The sequence below is a fragment of the Suncus etruscus genome, chromosome 15 (assembly GCF_024139225.1).
Source record: "Suncus etruscus isolate mSunEtr1 chromosome 15, mSunEtr1.pri.cur, whole genome shotgun sequence".
Lineage (NCBI taxonomy): Eukaryota > Metazoa > Chordata > Mammalia > Eulipotyphla > Soricidae > Suncus > Suncus etruscus.
In genome coordinates this window covers 89,528,497-89,550,720 of record NC_064862.1, presented here as the reverse complement: position 1 = coordinate 89,550,720, position 22,224 = coordinate 89,528,497, and the positions used below count along the sequence as shown (strand labels likewise).

Below are 22,224 nucleotides of genomic sequence, written 5' to 3'. Positions count from 1 at the left end.
TCCCCAAGATGCGATGAGTACAAGGATATGAGTGTGGATTTCGAGGTATATGGGGAGCACAGGGTCCATAGGGAAATCTGGAACTTGATCTGCTGCGGGCCCCACTAAATTGCTGAGGGTGGGACAATGTGAGATTCTAAGAGAACTGCCCTCCGTATCTCCAGGTGACTAAACTGACATTCAGTATTCAGTCACCAAGTACCAGTCCATGTCCCCCGAAATGCCTCCAGGACACCAGGATGGGGGCCTGAGGTAAGAGTGAGGCTTAAGTTCCACCTTGGGGAGAGAGATCTGAGGCCTTCTGGAAGGATTTCTACAACCCATAATTGGCACGCAGACTGACATATTATCCAGGATACTATTGCTGAGAAGGTTCCTGAAGGTTCTCTGCCATATCTTCTTATTGTTCTTATTTTATTTCCCAGGTTTGGTTTGTTTTCAAAATATATATATTTTTTTTCTCTTGAAGAAACACAAGTTGTAAAACAAAATAAAAAAAAAAGTTGTTTTGTTTTCCAGAAAATGTGCTGGGTTTATTTAGTGGTCAGATATTCCTAGAGCAAGGAGGGTCAATGTATGAGCACAACACGGAGGGTGTCTTCCAGGCATGTGGCAAATTTGGGATCCATCCTTGATGGGTCTCCTGTGCCTTCCAGGAGTGACTTCTGAGTGCAGAGCCAGGAGTAACTTCTGAGCACTGCCAGGTATAACCTGTGAATGATATCAATATTACAATATTAAATATTAATATCATAGAAGATTAAATATTAATATACAAACAATATATGATATGTTAAATATGTAGTGTATGTATGAGCATATGATTACCTATAATGTATTTATATGCTATATTAATAGTAACATACAAATATCCATATGTTCATATTATTAATGTGTTAATACATTATATGCAATATAATTGGGTCCTTAAGCACCCAATTAATTTAGTTAGGCGAGCCGCATCTAAGCTGTGAAAGGACCAGACTTGGATCCAGGATAATTTCAGTCCCCCACCCGCGTCACAGGGACAGAAGCTGGGGAAAAACTTGGGGCAGGATCCCCAGAGCCAGGAGGCTAAAAAAGATAGCATGAGGGCCCGGAGAGATAGCACAGCGGCGTTTGCCTTGCAAGCAGCTGATCCAGGACCAAAGGTGGTTGGTTCGAATCCTGGTGTCCCATAGGGTGCCCCCCCACCCCCCCTCCTGTGCCTGAGCACACAGCCAGGAGTAGGTTGTGACAAAAACAAAAACAAACAAACAAAAGATATCATGAAAGTGCTAGAGAAGCAACAGAAACCAAAGTGTTCTTTCCTTGTCCCAGTCCAGGTGGGAATGAATGAGATGCTCCCTAGGATTGTATTGATTCGGGAGGGAAACTTGGAAGGTCAAGTCAGAGGGTGATTGGTGAGGCTGGGTGCAAACACTGGTGCCTCAGGGCTTGGGGTTCGAGAAGAGGAGGAGGAGGGGGAGGAGGAGAAGAGGAAGGAACACTTCTTTCTGGGCCTTGTCTCTAAACCACTTGAAAGACACAGATGCTGGGGCGCTGGGGACCTTGAGCCCCCCCAACCCCCATCATGAGAAGAATGTTGCTTTTTTGTCTTCAGGGGAGGCCACACCTGGCCCAGTATCCTGTTCAGTGCTCAGAGGCCACTCCCAGAGGCGCTGGAGGGCCCAGCACTATCTGGTCCAAACCGAATTAATTCTAAGCTCAAGTTGCATTGAGGGCACTTGCTTGCAGCATCTCATATGGGCCCCCCAGTACCACCAGGAGTGATTCCTGAGTGCGGAGCCAGAGTAACCCCTGAGTATTACAGGCTCTGTCCCTCCCCCGCCCCAATCAAAAGTAAAAACAGACCAGGCATTTGCCTTGCACGCAGCCAACACAGGACGGACCCTGGTTTGAATCCCAGCATCCCCTATGGTCCCCTGAGCCTGCCAGGAGCGACTTCTGAGCTTAGAGCCAGGAGTAATTCCTGAATGTGGCCAGGTGTGACCCAAAAAGCAACCCCCCAATAAAAACCAAAAAAAAAAAAAAAAAAAAAAAAGGTAAAAACAAACCAATCTCTGCTCTTGCCCCAGAAACACAAGTCAGACTTGGTGGGTAGCATTGAGAGGGAAAAGGAGCAGAAATGGGGACCAACAACTTCTTCTGGAGGAAAGTCTGTTGCTTTGAAGTTCCTCCTTTAGTTCCCTGCTCAGGGATCACTCCTGGCCTGGTCCTGGGGGATGGGTGGGGGGACACCCTTTTGGAAGTGTTGGGGATTGAACTCAAGTTGACCTTGTGCAAGCAAGAGCACATATGGGCTAGGTCTAGGGGAGCAGTTCTCCCCCAAAGGTCCTAAGTCAGTGATCCCAAAAGTGGCCCTGTATGGGGGTGCTGGAAAAAGAGATGGAAGAAATAGAAGCTTCAGGGGCAATGAGAGGTGGAAGGAGGTTGAATGTATTTATTTTCCCTGAAAAGGGTGCAGCATGATAAATCAATTTGGGAATCTATGGCCTAATGTTCTCACACACAAACCCCAACTTTTTTTTTTTTTTTTTTTTTTTTTGGTTTTTGGGCCACACCAGGCACCGCTCAGGGGTTACTCCTGGCTCCATGCTCAGAAATTGCCCCTGGCAAGCACAGGGGACCATATGGGATGCCGGGATTCAAACCACCAATCTTCTGCATGAAAGGCAACCACCTTACCTCCATTTATCCATAAACCCCAACTTTTTCACAAAGCCGAGCTAATAGACTTGGCCTAGCTCCAGATGCGTTGTAGTACCGTGTGTCGCCAGGAGGCGGGAGCCAGCACCGATACTTAGTCACGTAAACGACACTGGCCATGCAAAGCTGGAAATTCAGAGAAATTTCAAGGTGTGAACAGACAAGGGACAGAGAGAGGCCCAGGCTGCCTTGCACGCTGCCTACCTGGGACGGACCCAGATTCAATCTTCTGCCTCCCGTATGGTCCGATTTCTGAGAGCAGAGGCAGGAGTCACCCCTGAGCGTAGCAGGTTGTGGTCCAAAAACAAACAAAAAAGAGAGAAGCTCGCATATTTGAGGGGCATCTACTGCAACAGTGGGGGCACTGTTTTGTCATATACCAGCGCACGTCCCTCATCTCTCAATAATCCAGGTGAGACTAAGGCAGAATTAAATTACAGTGCCTACGAAAGTATCCTAACTACAAGGCAAGCAGAAGCCCTGAACCCCAACCATTTAAGCCATTCACCCCAGCTATTTAAGCCATCTCTTTGTCCCTCAGAAAACAGAGTGGAGGGCCCGGAGAGATAGCACAGCGGCGTTTGCCTTGCAAGCAGCCAATCCAGGACCAAAGGTGGTTGGTTCGAATCCCGGTGTCCCATATGGTCCCCTGTGCCTGCCAGGAGCTATTTCTGAGCAGACAGCCAGGAGTAATCCCTGAGCATCTCCAGGTGTGGCCCAAAAAACCAAAAAACCAAAAAAAAAAAAAAAAAAAAAAGAAAACAGAGTGGAGGGGGGATGTGAACTCAGCAGGGGTAGGAAGCAAGGCTTGGGAAACAAGAGGAGCTCAGACTCATCTGAAGCAGGCACAGGGTGGGCATTGGGGTGGGGGGGCGATTTCCATGGCGTGAGGCAGGGAGCATCCAGTGGAAGTGTGTCTGTGGGTTTCCCAGTATGTGTCGCTATATACTTTGGGTGACAAGCAGCAGACAGGCAGCCATGCCAAGACGCCGGCACTTGTGATGACTGGATTTTCCTCGGTTACTCTATCCCGTGCCATACTATTTCTGTGAAATCTGTAGGAAATGAGCAAATACTCAGCATTTGGTGGGGGGGGGGGACTTGCCAATCTGAGCCAGTAAAAGATTTCGAGCTGGAGTTGTCACTGGCACAGTGACATGGGGCCAGAGAGAAAGCTGGCGGAGGACAGGACCTGTGGGCGGCTCCCACCTGGAGGAAGGTGATTTAGATGTGGCCAGCGAGTCCCCGCACACGCTCATTGGAGCAAGGCAGACACCCTGTTAGCTGCAGTGCCAAGGGAGCCGAGGAGACAGGCGAAGACCAAGGTGAAGGCAGCAGAAGGACTGGGAGCCCGCGCTAGGCCTGGAGAAGCCAGTCAAGCTATCTCCTTTTCATGAGTTGTTTAATGACAGGCATAAGCCAATTGTTTTCGGCAAAATTGGCCTGCCAGCCTCGGGAGATTGTAATTTTGGTGCTAAGGTATGTTTTATTTCTCTGCGTTTGTTTCTTTTTTTTTTTGTTTGTTTGTTTTTTTTGTTTTTTGGGTCACACCTGGCAGCACTCAGGGGTTACTCCTAGCTCCACGCTCAGAAATCACTCCCGGCAGGCATGGGGACCATATGGGACGCCAGGATTCGAACCACTGTCCTTCTGCATGCTGGGCAAACGCCTTACCTCCATGCTATCTCTCCAGCCCCTGTCTCTGGCTCTTTTTTTTTTTTGGTTTTTGGTTTTTGGGCCACACTCAGCAGTGCTCAGGGGTTACTCCTGGCTGTCTGCTCAGAAATCGCTCCTGGCAGGCACGGGGGACCACATGGGACACCAGGATTCGAGCCAACCACCTTTGGTCCTGGATTGGCTGCTTGCAAGGCAAACACCGCTGTGCTATCTCTCCGGGCCCCGTCTCTGGCTCTTTTAAGGAAGAAAAGGATATAAAGCCTATCATTAAAGATGAAAAAGGTATGACTTCAACTTAAGTGCCAGGGAGCCCCTGTGGGCCCCTTTTTAGGGGTCGGAGGGTGTAGGGGCCTGCGTTCTGTTTGCTCCTTTATGGAAGGCCTGTCTGGTTGTTCTCATAGGATAGGTTCGTTTTCTGTTAGTAAGATCCTTTCTGAGGATCAGTGAGAGAGGGCCGCCAGTGTGACAGCACAGCAGGAGAGGTGCTTGCCTTGCATGCAGACAACTCAGGTTTGATCCCTGGTATCCCATATGGTCCCCATGACTGCCAGGAGTAAGCCCTGAGTATGCTGGGTATGGCTTAAAAACCAAAAGAAATGGGCCTGGAGAGATAGCACAGCGGCGTTTGCCTTGCAAGCAGCTGATCCAAGACCAAAGGTGGTTGGTTCGAATCCCGGTGTCCCACATGGTCCCCCGTGCCTGCCAGGAGCGATTTCTGAGCAGACAGCCAGGAGTGACCCCTGAGCACCGCCGGGTGTGGCCCAAAAACAAAAAACAAACAAACAAAAAAGAAATAGATGGGCCTGAGCAGGTACAGCAAGTGAGGTGCTTGCTTTCCATGCACGTGACTCAGGTATGATCCCCACCATTCCATATGGCCCCTGGGCACTGCTGGGGGGGCGAACCAAACACCAGCCCCCCCCCCCAATTAGAGGACTGTGAGAGATAGTGGCTGAGGAAGGCACTGACTTACCTGAAGGAAACTGGCTTGGGTTTGATCCCCAGCACTGCATAGGGTCCTGCAATAGCTCTGGAGTGCTCCCTGAGCACCCCAACTTGTGCGCTAAACTGCTCCCTGTCCTCTAAGAAAAGTTAAGGGTGAGAGGAAGTGGTCAAGAGTTAGGGCTGCCCAGTTCCTGAGTGCTGGGTTCCTGGTGTCCAGAACCCGGGCCCACTCCAGGACAAAGCATTGCTGCCTCGGATGATTGTGTAGTGCTGAGTGGGAGAACCTGCTCTCTGGGATTAGAACTGAGCCAGGAAAGGGGTGCCCTGCTACCCATAAGGGCTGCAGGAGATTCAGGTGGTCTGAAGACCCCTGCTCCCCGAGATGACGGTCCTCTTGCCCCACAGGCCGCACAGGCAGTAGTTCAGGCCTGAGTCTATGGGTCAGAGGGTGGTCGTCCACCACGAGTGTCACGAATCCAAAGAACCTTTTCAGCAAAGATGGAAAGGTGGGTTCAAACCCCCTGACCCCCGAGGCAGCTCCCCTGGGACTATGCTTTGTTTCCCTGGTGGGACTTTCTGGGTAGAGGAAAAGCATCCCGACAGTGGGCAGCAGGTAAGGCACTTGCCCTGCATGCAGTTGATCCAGGTAGCATGTAAAGTCTCTACAGGGCAGCCAGGAGGAAGCCCTGAGCCCTGATGTTTGTTAAACACCCGCATTGCTGAGCTGGGCCAAGGCTGGGTTTCTGGTTCCTTCTAATTCTATGCATCAGAAGACGGGCTGGGCTGTGACTCAAGGCTGCTGTGCTCTGCTGCTAGCCGCCCTGAATCCCTGGGTGTGGCTGATCAGGTCTGCTGGATATAGCCCCAAACCCCCACCCCATCCAAGCAAACTACTTCTGCCCTTAACCCCTGGCCCCATTCCTGCCCCCCTCCCACACCTTCACTCACTTGACAGTCGACTCATTAACATCCCCAGCTCCCCTGACTTCTTGCCTAGAGTGGGGGGACCCCCACCGGCCACCTTTCTTTTTTTTTTTTTTTTTTTTTTTTTGTTTTTGTTTTTGTTTTTGTTTTTGGGTCACACCCGGCAGTGCTCAGGGGTTACTCCTGGCTGTCTGCTCAGAAATAGCTCCTGGCAGGCACGGGGGACCATATGGGACACCGGGACTCGAACCAACCACCTTTGGTCCTGGATTGGCTGCTTGCAAGGCAAACACCGCTGTGCTATCTCTCTGCACCGGCCACCTTTCTAGGCAGATCATGTGTGGATGTCCGACCCTGGGACTTGCCCTTACCATGCTGGTCCATCCACTCGCCCTCAATGTGGTCCCAAGCTTGGCAGGAACCTCTGAGGTACTGACACCTCCTGAGTTTGCTCACCTTCTTCATTGGGTCAAGGGATTGTTCTGGGGGGTCCTGAGGTTGGTCCCAGCACTCAGCCTGACACCCCATGCTGGGCGTGGCAGTCTCTGGGAAAGATTGTGTCCATGCTGGGGAAGTCAGCCACTGCAGGAGGTTAGGGTGATGGCAGTTTCTGGAGCCTGTCTCAGCCCTTTGAGCAGCCCCCCAGCCTGGTCCTTGCTTTTAGGGGCCAGGGCACTGATTATCTGGGGCAGCGAGTGCTCACCTCTTGGCTGGGGTTCCTCCACTTGCCTTTGAGCCAGCCGGGGTCACCCATCTTTTCCCCACTTTTACGGGGTTGGAGAAGACTGAACCCCATGGGCTTCAGGGCTCCGATCCTGTCACTTGCTCCTCAGCTTTCAGGGCAAGTGGACTCGCTTGGAGGGGCAGTGTTCAGGGGAAGAACTTTGGGTTCTTAGTGTTTTGGGGGACACATCTGCTGTGCTCAGGGCTGCTCCTGGATGTGTGCAGCATCAGTGATGGAAGTTGGGTCAGCTGTATTCGAGGCAGGCGCCCTCCTTGCTGTCTCTCTTGTCATGCTCTGGCATCAGGGCCCCTGATGAGGCTGATGCAAGGATGGGGAGGGTCTCTCTTTCCAGCCCATAACCTTTGAGGCTGGACTCAGTAAAAGGAGGGAAGATTACAAGCTACAGACTGCTCACAGGGAAGCATTGTGAGAGAACAGACTTCATTTATCGAAGGAAGGGGCCAGGCTTTTAAGAGCAAACTATTATTAATTTGTTTTTTGGGCCACACCTGGTGGTGCTCCGGGTTATTCCTGGCTCTGTGCTCAGAAATCGCTCCTGGCAGGCTCGGGGGATCATATGGGATACTGGGATTCAAACTACCTTTGGTCCTGGGTTGGCTGCTTGCAAGGCAAACACCCTACCGCTGTGCTATCTCTCCAGCCCTTAAGGGCAAACTTTAGGTGGCAAACAGTATGGGTAATACAGCTTAGACATTACAGCAGTAAGATGGTATGTGAAGACAACAGTCACAAATTACATGGCATCATTGATTGGATGGTCTGCAAAGATAGCTGTTACAATGCCCATGGTCCAAAAAAAATAAAAATAAAATAAAAAATAAGGGGCCGGGCGGTGGCGCTAGAGGTAAGGTGCCTGCCTTGCCTGCGCTAGCCTGGACGGACCACGGTTCGATCCCCTGGCGTCCCATATGGTCCCCCAAGCCAGGAGCAACTTCTGAGCACATAGCCAGGAGTAACCCCTGAGCGTCAACGGGTGTGGCCCAAAAACAAAACAAAACAAAAAAATACAATGCCCATGGCATCATTCAATATGGAAGTATGTAAAGATAGCGGTTGCAATGCTTATGGCATTGTTATCCCTGGATAGTTTATACGGATAGGTTTTTAACCTGGGTGACTTTCTCCTTAACTCATCCTGCACTCATAACAACAGGGACACAAGTCTCTGAATGTTGCGTTATAGGATGAGCTTGGATGGATGGATGGAGGGACCTTTCTCTGCAGTCCCAGGCCACGTGGCTGCATCCCCCCTCCAGCCGGTATCTGGGTTCAGGAGAACGGTGGGCAGAAATCTCACTCACAATCAGGCTTCAGGAAATAGCATCTTTATTATTGTCCTAGCCAACATGTGTGGCTTCTAAATTATAACCATTTAAACATTCAGCCCTGCATTCTAACTTGTCCCTCAGCCACCTCTGCCTTCTGCTACCTCTCCAAGCCGGCAAAAATCCAAATCCCCTCTTGCCCCTGAGGCCAAACCTTTTATAACCAGGAATGAAGGGTCTTTCTTGTAGGTAAGGTGACACCGGAGGAAATGGGGGGTGTGGTTACATTCTGCTCCTTTTCTTTTTCAAAATAAAAGAGCATAGGTTGTCTTTTGTTTTCCTGGCTTCTATTTTCTTTCTTTCTTTTTTTTTGTTTGTTTTTGTTTTTGTTTTTGGGCCACACCCGGCGGTGCTCAGGGGTTACTCCTGGCTGTCTGTTCAGAAATAGCTCCTGGCAGGCACGGGGGACCATATGGGACTCCGGGATTCGAACCGATGACCTCCTGCATGAAAGGCAAACGCCTTACCTCCATGCTATCTCTCCGGCCCCAATTTTTAATGCTTTTTATCAAGCACTATCCTGGAACTTTTTTTCCCTATACTTTTAACCTATTTTTGGGAACTTCTTTGTTTTTATTAACCTTCCCTACACACAAGCACAAAAGCATAAATACAGAACATACATTTTAGAAACAGGCTAATACACAGCGGCGTTTGCCTTGCAAGCAGCCAATCCAGGACCAAAGGTGGTTGGTTCGAATCTCGGTGTCCCATATGGTCCCCCGTGCCTGCCAGGAGCTATTTCTGAGCAGACAGCCAGGAGTAACCCCTGAGCACCACCGGGTGTGGCCCCAAAACAAACAAACAAAAAAACAGGCTAATAGATTAAAAATACACAGTAAAACAGTTTGCAATTGAAAATATTAACTGGAGGGGCCGGGCGGTGGCGCTGGAGGTAAGGTGCCTGCCTTGCCTGCGCTAGCCTAGGACGGACCGCGGTTCGATCCCCCGGCATCCCATATGGTCCCCCAAGAAGCCAGGAGCAACTTCTGAGCGCATAGCCAGGAGTAACCCCTGAGCGTCACAGGGTGTGGCCCAAAAACCAAAAAAAAAAGAAAAAAAAGAAAAAAAAAAGAAACTATTAACTGGGGCCGGTGAGGTGGCGCTAGAGGTAAGGTGTCTGCCTTGCAAGCGCTAGCCAAGGAAAGACATAAGGTCCGCCCAAGCCAGGGGCAATTTCTGAGCGCTTAGCCAGGAGTAACCCCTGAGCATCAAACGGTGTGGCCCAAAATAAAACAAAAAAAAAATTAACTATGGAAAACTATAAAACACATTTAAATTGGCCAGAAAATGACTTAATCAAGAGATACACCTGAAACAAAGATGCAGGCTGTTATAGATTTTTCAGTTGGGTATGCTGTTTCTCCCTTTTTTAAAAAAAAATTTATACCAGTACCTAATATTATCCCATCACCAACACCAATAGTCCAGAGCCAATGGTCCTCAAACTATGGCCCGAGGGCCACATATTGTATTTGTATCTGTTTTGTTTCTTCATTGCAAAATAAGATATATGCAGTGTGCATAAGAATTCCTTCAAGGGCCGGGCGGTGGCGCTGGAGGTAAGGTGCCTGCCTTGCCTGTGCTAACCTAGGACGGACCGTGGTTCGATCCCCCCTCGTCCCATATGGTCCCCCAAGAAGCCAGGAGCAACTTCTGAGCGCATAGCCAGGAGTAACCCCTGAGCCTCACAGGGTGTGGCCCAAAAACCAAAAAAAAAAAAAAAGAATTCCTTCATGGGCCCAGAGAGATAGCACAGCAGCGTTTGCCTTGCAAGCAGCAGATCCAGGACCAAAGGTGATTGGTTTGAATCCCGGTGTCCCACATGGTCCCCCGTGCCTGCCAGGAGCTATTTCTGAGCAGACAGCCAGGAGTAACCCCTGAGCACCTCCGGGTGTGACCCAAAAACCAAAAAAAAAAAAAAAAAAAGAATTCGTTCATAAGTTTTGTTTTTACTATAGTCAGACCCTCCAATGGTCTGAGGGACAGTGAACTGGCCCCTGTTTAAAAAGTTTGAGGACCCCTCCAGATGCTTAAAATCTATGGCTACCCACTTAATCTCTTCACCTAAAAACCATTCGTCTGGGCTTCTCCCATGTGGCATGGAGTTCCAAGGGGTTCCAGCCCCTGCCGCTGCTCTTTTGCTCCGTGGCCTGGCAGAGGCAGGACCAAAGCAGCTCCAACAGGCTGGGTGGAGCAGTTCCCGTTGCAACTAGTAGCATCTCCCATCGAGTCTGTTCACATCTCCTGGGCGTTAGGTCCCTGAGGGAATCCTTTGTACCCAGTGGTCAGGAAATGGGTGGATCATCTCTGCCCACAGATACAGTGTGTGGACAGTCAGATCAGAGCTTTTCCGTCCACAGGGGCTACACTGAAGCCATGCCAGCTCCAGTCTCTCCCCCATCTGGGGTCTCACCTGCAGAATCAAGGGGAACTTCCAGTTATGAATTTGGCCACTGACTAAGCACATAAACTCCATCCTGGTCTCTCTGGTGGACAGATTACTCCTCCGTATAAAGGAGGCAGTTCTGTAGCCGTATCCCAGTATATTTCGTGTGTGTGTGTGTGTGTGTGTGTGTGTGTGTGTGTGTGTGTGTGTGTGTCTGGTGGACAGATTACTCCTCTGTATAAAAGAGGCAGTTCTGTAGACGTATCCCAGTATATTTTGTGTGTGTGTGTGTGTGTGTGTGTGTGTGTGTGTGTCTCCTGAGTAAGAACCACGATCAGACTGTGACTTCAATGGTGATGCTCATGGCTTTCTTCCAGCATGAATTTTCCTGGGTCAGGGGGATGCATGGGGACCTGAAGCAAAGCCGTCTTGCAAGGTCATACGTGCATCCCAGATCCCTTCTCTTCGTGACTGTTCTTGTCTGTGTAACGATCCCTGCGTGGGGGGCAGAAAGGAGGCTGGAAGAGTCAGGTTGGAATTGGTTCCGATTTCAATTCAAATCAGGCTTTTATTTCTTTTATCCATTGCACCTGTTAAAGAGAACCGGCGAGATCTCTAAGAAGGCTGGAAAGCTAGCGCAGCAGCTAAAGCACAGGTCTTGCAAATTGTTGATCTGGGTTCTAGCTCTTGCACCCCACCAACCAGGAGTGACCCTGAGACCAACAGCTATGTCTTCCTCCCAAACCCCCCCCAAAAAAACCCACAACAAATGAACATGGGACCTGAGTGCTAGCACAGTGGTAGGGCATTTGTTACGGCTGACCCAGGATGTACCTGGGTTTGATCCCTGGCATCCCATATGGTTCCCTGAGCCTGCCAGGAGTGATTTCTGAGTGCAGAGCCAGGAGTAACTCTTGTGCTCTGCAGAGTGTGGCCCCACAACAACAAAAAATAAAGTAGGTTTTTATTTCTTTTATCCATTGTACCCATTAAGAGAACCATTGAGATCTCTTAAGAGGTTGGAAAGCTAGCACAGGAGCCGGCGAGGTGGCGCTAGAGGTAAGGTGTCTGCTTTGCAAGTGCTAGCCAAGGAAGGACCACGGTTCAATCCCCCGGCGTCCCATATGGTTCCCCCAAGCCAGGGGCAATTTCTGAGCGCTTAGCCAGGAGTAACCCCTGAGCATCAAACGGGCGTGGCTCGAAAAACCAAAAAAAAAAATCACTTTGATCACTACGTTTCTATCCAACGAGCTAAACATCAATTAAAAAAAAAAAAAAGAAAGAAAGCAAGCTAGCACAGCAGCTAAGGCGATTGCCTTGCACATGGTTGATCAGGGATCGAGCTTTCACACCCCCATCAAGTTCCCCAAACCCAAACAGGAGTGACCCCTGATAACTGATAGCTGTGGTTCCCTCCCCCCCCAATAAGTGAACATAGGGCTCGAGTGATATTACAGCAGTAGGGCATTTGCCTTGCATGCGGCCTACCCAGTATGGACCGGATTCGATCCTCGGCATCCTAGATGGTTCCCTGGGCCTCCCAGCAGAGCCAGGAGTTACCCCTGAGAACCACTAGGTGTTTCCCAACCCCCCCAAAATAAGTAAACCAAAAACAAAAAAATTATATATGTAATGAAAGATTTCTCTCTAAAGAATGTTTTTCTTTTTCTTTTTCTTTTCCTTTTCCTTTTCTTTTTTTTTTTTTTTTGGCCAAACATGGTGATGCTCAGGGGTTACTCCTGGCTATGCACTCAGAAATAGTTCCTGGCTTGGGGGACCATATGCAATGCCGGGATCAAACCCAGGTCCATCCTGGGCAGCTGCATGCAAGGCAAACGCCCTACCACTAAGCTCCTGCCCCTAACTATATTTCTCATATTTATTGGTGGGGTCACACCTGGCATCCTCAGAGATTACTCCTGACTATGCACTCAGAAATTTCTCCTGGAGGTGTTCAGGGGACCATGTGGGATGCCAGGGATTGAGCCAGGGTCTACTATATGTCAGGCAAACACCCTACTTATTGTACTATCTCTCTGGTGCCTATATTTCTCTGTACTAAGAATAATACTCTGGTTTCTTTTCAGATTGCATAAATCTTTCACCTTTTACTAAGAAATCACAGCTACTCTCTGTACTATCACTCTGGTCCCAATCCAGCCCCTATAACCCACATATATATATATATATATATATATATATATATATATATATATATATATTTGGTTTTTGGGTCACACCCAGCAGCACTCAGGGGTTACTCCTGGCTTCATGCTCAGAAGATCGCCCTGGCAGGCACGGAGGACCATATGAGATGCCGGGATTCGAATCACCGTCCTTCTACATGAAAGGCAAACGCCTTACCTCCATGCTCTCTCTCCAGCCCCTAATCCTCATATTTAATCCCATCCACACTTCTTGGTCCACTGCTCCCAAGACCCTTGAAATTTTCTACATGGTGAGGATGAAAATCAGTATCTCTTATGGGACCAAGGAAATAGTATGACGGATGAGGCCCTTGCTTTGCAAGCAATCAGTGCAGCATCAATCCCTGGTATGTTTCCCCCAAAGCCACCAGGAGATCATTGTTTTTTTTTTTTTTTTTTTTTTTTTTTTTGGTTTTTGGGCCACACCCGTTTGATGCTCAGGGGTTACTCCTGGCTATGTGCTCAGAAATCGCCCCTGGCTTGGGGGGACCATATGGGACGCCGGGGGATCGAACCGCGGTCCGTTCCTTGGTAGCGCTTACAAGGCAGACACCTTATCTCTAGCGCCACCTTCCCGGCCCCTTTTTTTTTTTTTTTTTTTTTTTAATCACATCCCCTGGATAATGCTCAGGGCTTACTCCTGGCTCTGTTCTCAGGGATTACTCGTGATAGTTAGGGGAGGAGGTGCCAGAGATCCCAGCAGGGTATGTTGAATCCAATTGAAGTGCCTTGACTGTCTCTCTGGCCCATTTGGGGTTCGAGGCTGGCTGGCATTGCCATCTCCCTGTCGTTCAATCCTAGTTGCATGTGGAGGGGAAGTTGAAACAAGTCACCTATCACTCGCCCCACACCCAAGTCCTGTCTCTTCCTAATGTGTCTGTTTTCCCCTCTCTGTTTTCAGTGAAAGTCCACGCAGAGCGAAGCCTCTCTCCTAAAGTGCATAAATTCCATATTCTGTCACTACTGTTAGGAAAGCGAGTTGGGAGGTGCTGGGATTTTAAAGCGGAGGACCACAGCACCCTTTGGTCAAGGTGAGGCTGCCTTGGAAACCGCCCCCCTACCAGCTGGCATTTTTGCCTTTGCTCTTTGGATTTCTTCGGGCACACTCACCCTGACCATCTCCATGAATTCTGTTCTCAAAAGCTTGCTTTAAAAGGAGCCTCACCTCGAGGATGCTCAGCCAGGAAAAGGAATCAATCATCAGCTTAAGAGGAGGCCGAGGCACGGCCTTGATCTTCAGCTGCAAGGTGCCCCTGAGCCCCAGCAACCGACACAACGCCCAACTGTCTCCCCACCAACCGGGCCTCGAGACCACCTGCTGTTCCACTCCAGCACCGCCTAGGTCCCAGACTAGGCCCCGCCCCTAGTCACGCCCCGCGAACAGTCCCGGGACGAGACCACGCCCCCAAGAGGCGTCACTGGGTCCTCGTATGGCCACGCCCCTCAGGCGGCACCCTGCCTAGGTTGAAGCCCCGCCTCGAGCTGTCGCCCCGCCCCATACAAAGCCCCGCCCCTCATAAGCCCCGCCCCTTGAAACCTGGTACTTGTGTCTCTTCTCTCCATCCCAGGAAGACCTTGTCCCTGAGCATCTCTGTCCTGGCTGAGAAAATGTCCCTGAGCCCTATTTCGCCGCCCCTGTTGAGACTATGCCCCTTGGCCCTGTTTCCTAAGGCCGAAGACTTGGCTTAAATGGTTGGGGTGAATGGCTTAAGTGGTTGGGGTTCAGGGCTTCTGCTTGCCTTGTAGTTAGGATACTTCCTAGGCACTGTAATTTAATTCTGCCCTAGTCTTACTTGGAGTATTGAGAGATGAGGGACATGCGCTGCTCTATGACAAAGCAAAGCCCCACTGTTGCAGTAAATACCCCTCAAATATGCGATCCTCTCTCTTTTTGTTTGCTTTTGTTTTGGGGCTACAACCTGCTGCGCTCAGGGGTGTCCTGCTTCTGCTCTCAGAAGTCGGACCATATGAGAGGCAGAAGATTGAACTCGGGGGCCGGAGAGATAGCATGGAGGTAAGGCGCTTGCCTTTCATGCAGGAGGTCATCAGTTCGAATCCCGGCGTCCCATATGGTCCCCCGTGCCTACCAGGAGCAATTTCTGAGCCTGGAGCCAGGAATAACCCCTGAGCACTGCCGGGTGTGACCCAAAAACCACACACACACACACACACAAAAAAAAAAAAAAAAAAAAAGAAGATTGAACTCGGGTCCTTCCCAGATCGGCAGCGTGCAAGGCAGCTTGGGCCTCTCTCTGTCCCTTGTCTGTTCACACCTTGAAATTTCTCTCACGGCCAGTGTCATTGACGTGACTGAGTCGGGGCTGTGCTCCCACCTCCTGGCGACACGCGGTACTACAACCCATCTGGAGGTAGGCCAACTCGAACTTGCTTTGTGAAAAAGTTGGGGTTTGTTGTGTGGGGCAACATCTAGGCCTTAGGTTCCCAAACTGATTTATCTTGCTGCACCCTTTTCAGGGAAAATAAATGCATTCAACGTCTGTCCACCCCTTATTACCCCTAAAGCTTCTATTCCTTCCTGCTCTCCCTCCAGCACCCCCATATAAACCACTTTTGGGAACACCGACTTAGGACATTCGGGGCAACAGGCACCAGAATCTGCCACCCCAAGACCCAGCCCATATGTGCTCTGCAGTAGGTGAGGCACTTGCCTTGCACAAGGTCAGCTTGAGTTCAATCCCCCAACACTCCAAAGGGTCCCCCTAGGACCACACCAGGAGTGATCCTTGAGCAAGGAACCAAGGGAGGAACTTCAAAACAAGAGATCTTCCTCCTGAAGAAGCTGTGGGTCCCCATTTCTGCACCTTTTCCCTCTCAGTGCTGCCCACCAAGTCAGACTTGATGAGTCTGGGAAAGAGCAGAGATTGATTTGTTTTTGCTTTTGATTGGGGGGGTGGGGTGGGCAGAGCCTGTAATACTTAGGCTTTGCACTCAGGAATCACTCCTGGCTGTGCTTGGGGAGACCATATGGGATGCTGAAAATCAAACTCAGGTCAGCCAACTATAAGGCAAGTGCCCTCTCTGGTGAACTCTCACTGCAGCTAGAGTTTAGAATGAATGCCTCTCGGACCAGACAGGGCATCAGGGGATGGTTTGGGAGTTTCAGTCCAAAACACTGGGCCCTCAAGCTCATTTAAGAGTGGCCTCTGAGGGGCCGGGCGGTGGCGCTAATGGTAAGGTGCCTGCCTTACCTGCGCCAGCCTAGGACGGACCGCGGTTCGATCCCCCGGCGTCCCATATGGTCCCCCAAGCCAGGAGCAACTTCTGAGCGCATAGCCAGGAGTAACCCCTGAGCGTCACCGGTGTGGCCCAAAAACCAAAAAAAAAAAAAAAAAAAAAAGAGTGGCCTCTGAGCACTGAACATGATGTTGGGCCAGGTGTGTTTCCCCCCACAGACAAGGAAGCAACATTCTTCTCATGATGGGGGCTCGAGACCCCCAGGGTCCCCAGCACCTGTGTGTTTCAGGTGGTTTAGAGACAAGGCTTCTCCTCCTCCTCCTTCTTCTCGCCCTTCTCTTCTCCTCCTCTTGAACCCCAAGCCCCGAGGCACCAGCATCCCCACCCAGCCTCACCCCCATTCTTTGACTTGACTGCCCTCTGTAACCTTCCTTGTTCTCCCTCCGGAATCTCCCAATACCTGTGTCAATCCTGGGGTGCATCTCATTTATTCCCACGCAGGCTGGGACAAGAGAAACAACTTTGATTGCTGTTGTGCTTTCTGTGTTGCCTCTGTGGCATCTCGTTCAGCATCCTGAACTGATGGCTCTGGGGATCCCCACCCCCACTTTCTCCCCAACCCATCAGCTTCTGTCATTGTGATACTGGTGCGCTGTCTGGACTCTGAAATTATCCAGGATTTAGGTTAGGTCCTTTCATGACTTGGATGTGCCTTACCTACCAAAGATACTGGTGCCCAAATAATAAAAATATTGTTAGGGTCCGAGCAGATAACCTGATCGGCGTTTTGAGTCAGACCACCTCTGATAATGTAAAATGCAAAAGGGAGTTTATTCAAAGACAGTTGGACACTGTCAAGGACAAAGGCCCCATATAAAATTAACAGGTTGGGGCCGGGCGGTGGCGCTAAAGGTAAGGTGCCTGCCTTGCCTGTGCTAACCTTGGACGGACCGCGGTTCGATCCCCCGGTGTCCCATATGGTCCCCCAAGCCAGGAGCAACTTCTGAGCACATAGCCAGGAGTAACCCCTGAGTGTTACTGGGTGTGGCCCAAAAACCAAAAAAAAAAAAAAAAAAAAAAAAAAATTAACAGGCATGTTATATAGAGTAAACAGGCGTCAGCAAAGCTAGCTAATTATTTCACTGGTTGATAGTTTAATTTCCACAGTAAACATGGTTGGCTCGCTTTTCATTTTCATCTCCTGCATCCATCCCTTGCACAGGTGTCTCACGTCCCCCAGATGACCTAACTCCTTCCTGCCTCCCCTCTTAATCTGGTATGATACCATTTGGGCTGGAAAACAAAACAGCCTTCATTGCAAGGGGGCTTTGGCAGTATTGGGAATGCCAGGGAGCAGTCTCTGAGGAGGGAGGGGGTAGGGGTAAATAAGTTGCTTCAGGCTTGTTTACTGAAGCGAGTTAGAGCATCTGGGTCTGGCATTTAACTATATACATATATCAGGGGTCTCAAACTCAATTTACCTGGGGGCCACAGGAGGCAAAGTCGGGTGGGCAGGGCCGCATAAGGGATTTCGCTTACCGAATATTCACAATAAAAAAATCGCATTAGTAAGAAAAAAATCGCATTAAACATTTGCATACCCCGAACGGAACTGCTCGGGGTATGCGAATGTTTAATGCGATTTTTTCTTACTAATGCGATTTTTATTGCGATTATTTGGTAAGCTAATAATCGCGAATACTGCGATATTTGAAGGCCTGCTGCGGGACACAAAATGTACGGAGGGCCACAAACGGCCCTCGGGCCACGAGTTTGAGACCCCTGACATATATTATTAATGGGCCACACCAGGCAGTGCTCAGAACAATCCTGGAAGGGGATGGCTGGGGCCACTGATTATTTGGGGCCATGGCTGTACTTAGGGAAGCCCATTACCAGAGGAAGAGGAAGAGGTCTAGCTGGTGAGTCACCAAGGAATCTTGCTATGAAAAGCAGGAAATTGGAGGCATTTGGCTATGATGGAAGTGATGAAATCAAACACAGGGAACAGGGCCCTGGAGAGAGAGCACCTCAGGGAGGGCGTTTGCCTTGCATGCAGACGACCTAGGTTTGATCCCTGGCATCCCAAAAGGTCACCTGAGCCCCCAGGAGTGTGCCATGAGCAAAGTGTGCATTTTGTGGCTGCAGAGCCAGGAGTAATCCCTGAGTGCAGGTGTGGCCCCAAAACCTAAAAAAAAAAAAAAAAAAAAAAAAAGAGGGGATCAGGAGTTATGTACATCTTTAATTAAAAACATTTTGTTCTAATTGTTTGGGCAAGGCCAGAAGCAAATGTGAAGGGTGGGGATGTCACAGCTGTCCATCTCCATCCTGTGCAGGGGATGAGGCAGGCTGACCATGTGGATGAGCAGCAAGTCAGCCCTGAGCCTGGTCAGGTGCTGAAAGAGGGGTTACTTGTTTCTGAGCATGTAGAAGAGCCCTGAAATCATCAGTAGGATGGAAGGACTATTTCAGATGATCCCTATGTGTAGCAAGTCAGCCCCTGAAGAGGTTGACTGATGGAGGGATGGAGGATGAGGTCTTTCCCTTCCAGCTCAGAGCACGCGTCTGCCACCCTGTCTAGCCGACGGTTCTGAGGTAAAACGGCGGGTAAACAGCTCGCAGACAGTCAGGCTCGTGGAAATATTTGCTTTATTCGGAGGACAAGACTGAAGTCCAAAGACTCAGCTTCAGTTCCAGCCAAAAAGCCCCGGCCTTCCACAGACTCTTGTTTTTATCCACCAGAATCAGGTACCACCCAATGGTGGGATCAGATACCAACCAATGGTGGAAGCAGAATCAGGTACTACCCTAGGGTGGGGGCAGAATGCCAGATCACACCCTAGGGTAGGGCACAATCACCAATCAGTTTAGGGTAACATAGTAATCCCCCAAAATATTTACATACACAACACCTATGAAGGTGAACTGAGTAAGTGCTGGTGCCAATATGGCATGGAGGAAAAGTTCAGTACCCTTGGGTTGGTCCTAGAAGAGGGGCAGGTAAGAAGGGAGCTTGTGCCCCCTTTGGACTTGGAGATGAGATGGGAAGCTCCCTCCCACATACACACAGGAGCACAGCTGCTCTGTTTCCTTCTTCCTCTGGGTGAGCTTTGTGGCACTCAATACTTTAAGCAAGAGCCTCTACACAATATGTACTTATGCTCTCGCTCTCTCTCTCTCTCTCTCCCCCTTGTTGGGATACAACCATTCTTTGTCTATCTCTGTCTCACGTCTCTCCCCTCTTTCACCAATTGGTTTCAGCAATGCTCTTTCTGCTTCCGTCTCTGTCTCTCCATCTCTCTGCCATTGGGATCTATCCACTCCTCATAAGTTCTGCCTTTTCACTGTTAGGACACATGCTGGCATGTTTTTGTTTTTGGGTCACACCCGGCAGCATTCAGGGGTTACTCCTGGCTCTATGCTCAGAAATCACTCCTCACAGCCTCGGGGGATCATGTGGGATCCTGGGATTCGAACCACCAACCTTGTGCATGCAAGGCAAACGCTTTATCTCCATGCTATCTCTCCGGCCTCTCCCAGCCCCTTTTGATCTGTCATAACACAAAAGGACCCACAGGGTGGCCTTCAAGTGTAGTCCATCCTTGCAGATGTTTAAAAACAAGCTCCAAAATACCAGGGGTGGGGTAGGATCTATAGCACAGGAGGGAGGGTGATTTTCACGCATGTGGTCAACCTGGGTGAGATCCCTGACCCCACTTTTTCTCCAGCCCACAGGCTTCTGTCACTGTGACCCTTCTTTACTGTTTGGACTCTGAAATTATCCCAATTTAGGTTGGGTCCTTTCAAGGCTTGGATGCATCTGGCCTACCAAAAAACTGTGCCCAAAGTATATATTAATATATAATATATATAACAATATGTATATTATTGATGAACCTCACCAGGCAGTGTTCAGGCTTCACCCCAAGTTCTGCAGTCAATCATTCCTGGTATGGACTGGAGACCATATGGAAAGCTAGATATCGAACCCAGTACAGTCGCAGGCCAGCAAACACCTTCCCTACTGTGTTATTGCGCTGACCACACCACCCACTCCAGGAATATTTGACAACTTTGCGAACCTAGCACACTTTCTAGAAAAAAAAAGAACTTGTGTTTCTTGAAGAGCTAAACATGGTCTATAGAGGAAAACAAACAAAATCTGGGAAATGACTAAGAAAACTAAGATATTGCAGAGAACTCCGGGATATGCCAACCTGCATTTGCCAACTAAGGGTTGTGGAAATCATTGATCGCCTCAGATCTCACTGCCCAAGGAGGAATTTATTTTTTTGTTTTTTTTTTTTTTTTTTTTTTTTTTTTTGGTTTTTGGGCCACACCCGTTTGACGCTCAGGGGTTACTCCTGGCTATGTGCTCAGAAATCGCCCCTGGCTTGGGGGGACCATATGGGACGCCGGGGGATCGAACCGCGGTCCGTTCCTTGGCTAGCGCTTGTAAGGCAGACACCTTACCTCTAGCGCCACCTTCCCAGCCCCAAATATCTATTCTTTTTTTTTTTTTTTTTTTTTGGTTTTTTTTTTTGGTTTTTGGGCCACACCCGGTAACGCTCAGGGGTTACTCCTGGCTATGTGCTCAGAAGTTGCTCCTGGCTTGGGGGACCATATGGGACACCGGGGGATCGAACTGCGGTCTGTCCAAGGCTAGCACAGGCAAGGCAGGCACCTTACCTTTAGCGCCACCGCCCGGCCCCCCAAGGAGGAATTTAAACCTCACCCTCACATTTTGTTTTGTTTTGGTTTTTGGGTCTCATCTGGCAATGCTCAGGAGTTTTTCCTGGCTCTGTGCTCAGAAGTCACTTCTGACAGGCTCGGGGGACTATATGGGATATCGGGATTCAAATCTGGGTCTGTCCTGTGTTGGCTATGTACAAGGCATTTTTCTTTTTTTTTTTTTGGTTTTTGGGCCACACCCGGTAACGCTCAGGGGTTACTCCTGGCTATGCGCTCAGAAGTTGCTCCTGGCTTGGGGGACCATATGGGACGCTGGGGGATCGAACTGTGGTCCGTCCAAGCTTGCGCAGGCAAGGCAGGCACCTTACCTCTTGCGCCACCGCCCGGCCCCGCATTTTTCTTTTCTTTTCTTTTCTTTTCTTTTCTTTTCTTTTCTTTTCTTTTCTTTTCTTTTCTTCCTTCCCTCCCTCCCTCCCTCCTTCCTTCCTTCCTTCCTTCCTTCCTTCCTTCCTTCCTTCCTTCCTTCCTTCCTTCCTTCCTTCCTTCCTTCCTCCCTCCCTCTCTCTTTCTCTCTTTCTTCTTTTCTTTTCCCTTTTGGTTTTTGGGTCACACCTGGTGACACTCAGGGCTTACTCCTGGCTCTGTGCTCAGAAATCACCCCTGGCAGGCTCAGGGGACCATAGGACCATATGGGATGCCGGGATTTGAACCACCTTCCTTCTTGGGTTGACTGCTGGCAAGGCAAACGCCCTACCGCTGTACTATCTCTCCAGTTTCACTCACTCTCACTTTTAAGCTCCCATCCTGTGCCCCAAGGGAACAAGATTGGCTTCCTGGAGGCATTTGGGGAGTGGGGATTGCTACTTGAGAAATAAACCCTGAGTCAGTTTCCCTAGTTCAGACCTGGGTTAGGGGGGCAGTTCTCTGAGAAGTTGATAGTGTCCCACCCCCAGAAACTTAGTGGAACCTGGATCAGATTGAGTTCCAGATTCCCCTATGGGTTCTGGGCTTCCCAACATACCATGCATTACAAGCACTCCTACCAATGATGTGCTCAGTGAATCTATTTTTTTTTTTTTTTTTTTTTTTTTTTTTTTTTTTTTTTTTGGTTTTTGGGCCACACCCGGCATTGCTCAGGGGTTACTCCTGGCTGTCTGCTCAGAAATAGCTCCTGCACTCGCCTCCGCTTCTGCCCTTTAATGGGAGAGATCTCCGGCCAGCAGTTTTCTCTCAACCAGGACAGAAGGTAGAAGGCGAATACAAATAATTCGCAAGTGTTAAGCTCTTTTGTGAACACCTAGAAAATTAAGCCGTAGAAGTTAATAATAAAAAGCTCAAGCTGAATTCCTGTCAAGAGGTTTATTGAGGGAGCAAGCAGAGTTTTTATGCCCTGCTTCAGTGGGAGGAGCAAAAACA

General features: G+C 49.6%; 1 protein-coding gene across 1 annotated transcript in view; it reads left to right on the top strand.

Annotated features, from left to right (window-relative positions):
• The window catches only part of LOC126030152 (F-box/LRR-repeat protein 12-like), a 78,446-nt gene that overhangs the window by 13,967 nt on the left and 42,255 nt on the right, over positions 1-22,224 (top strand). The gene's annotated exons all lie outside the window — the stretch shown is intronic.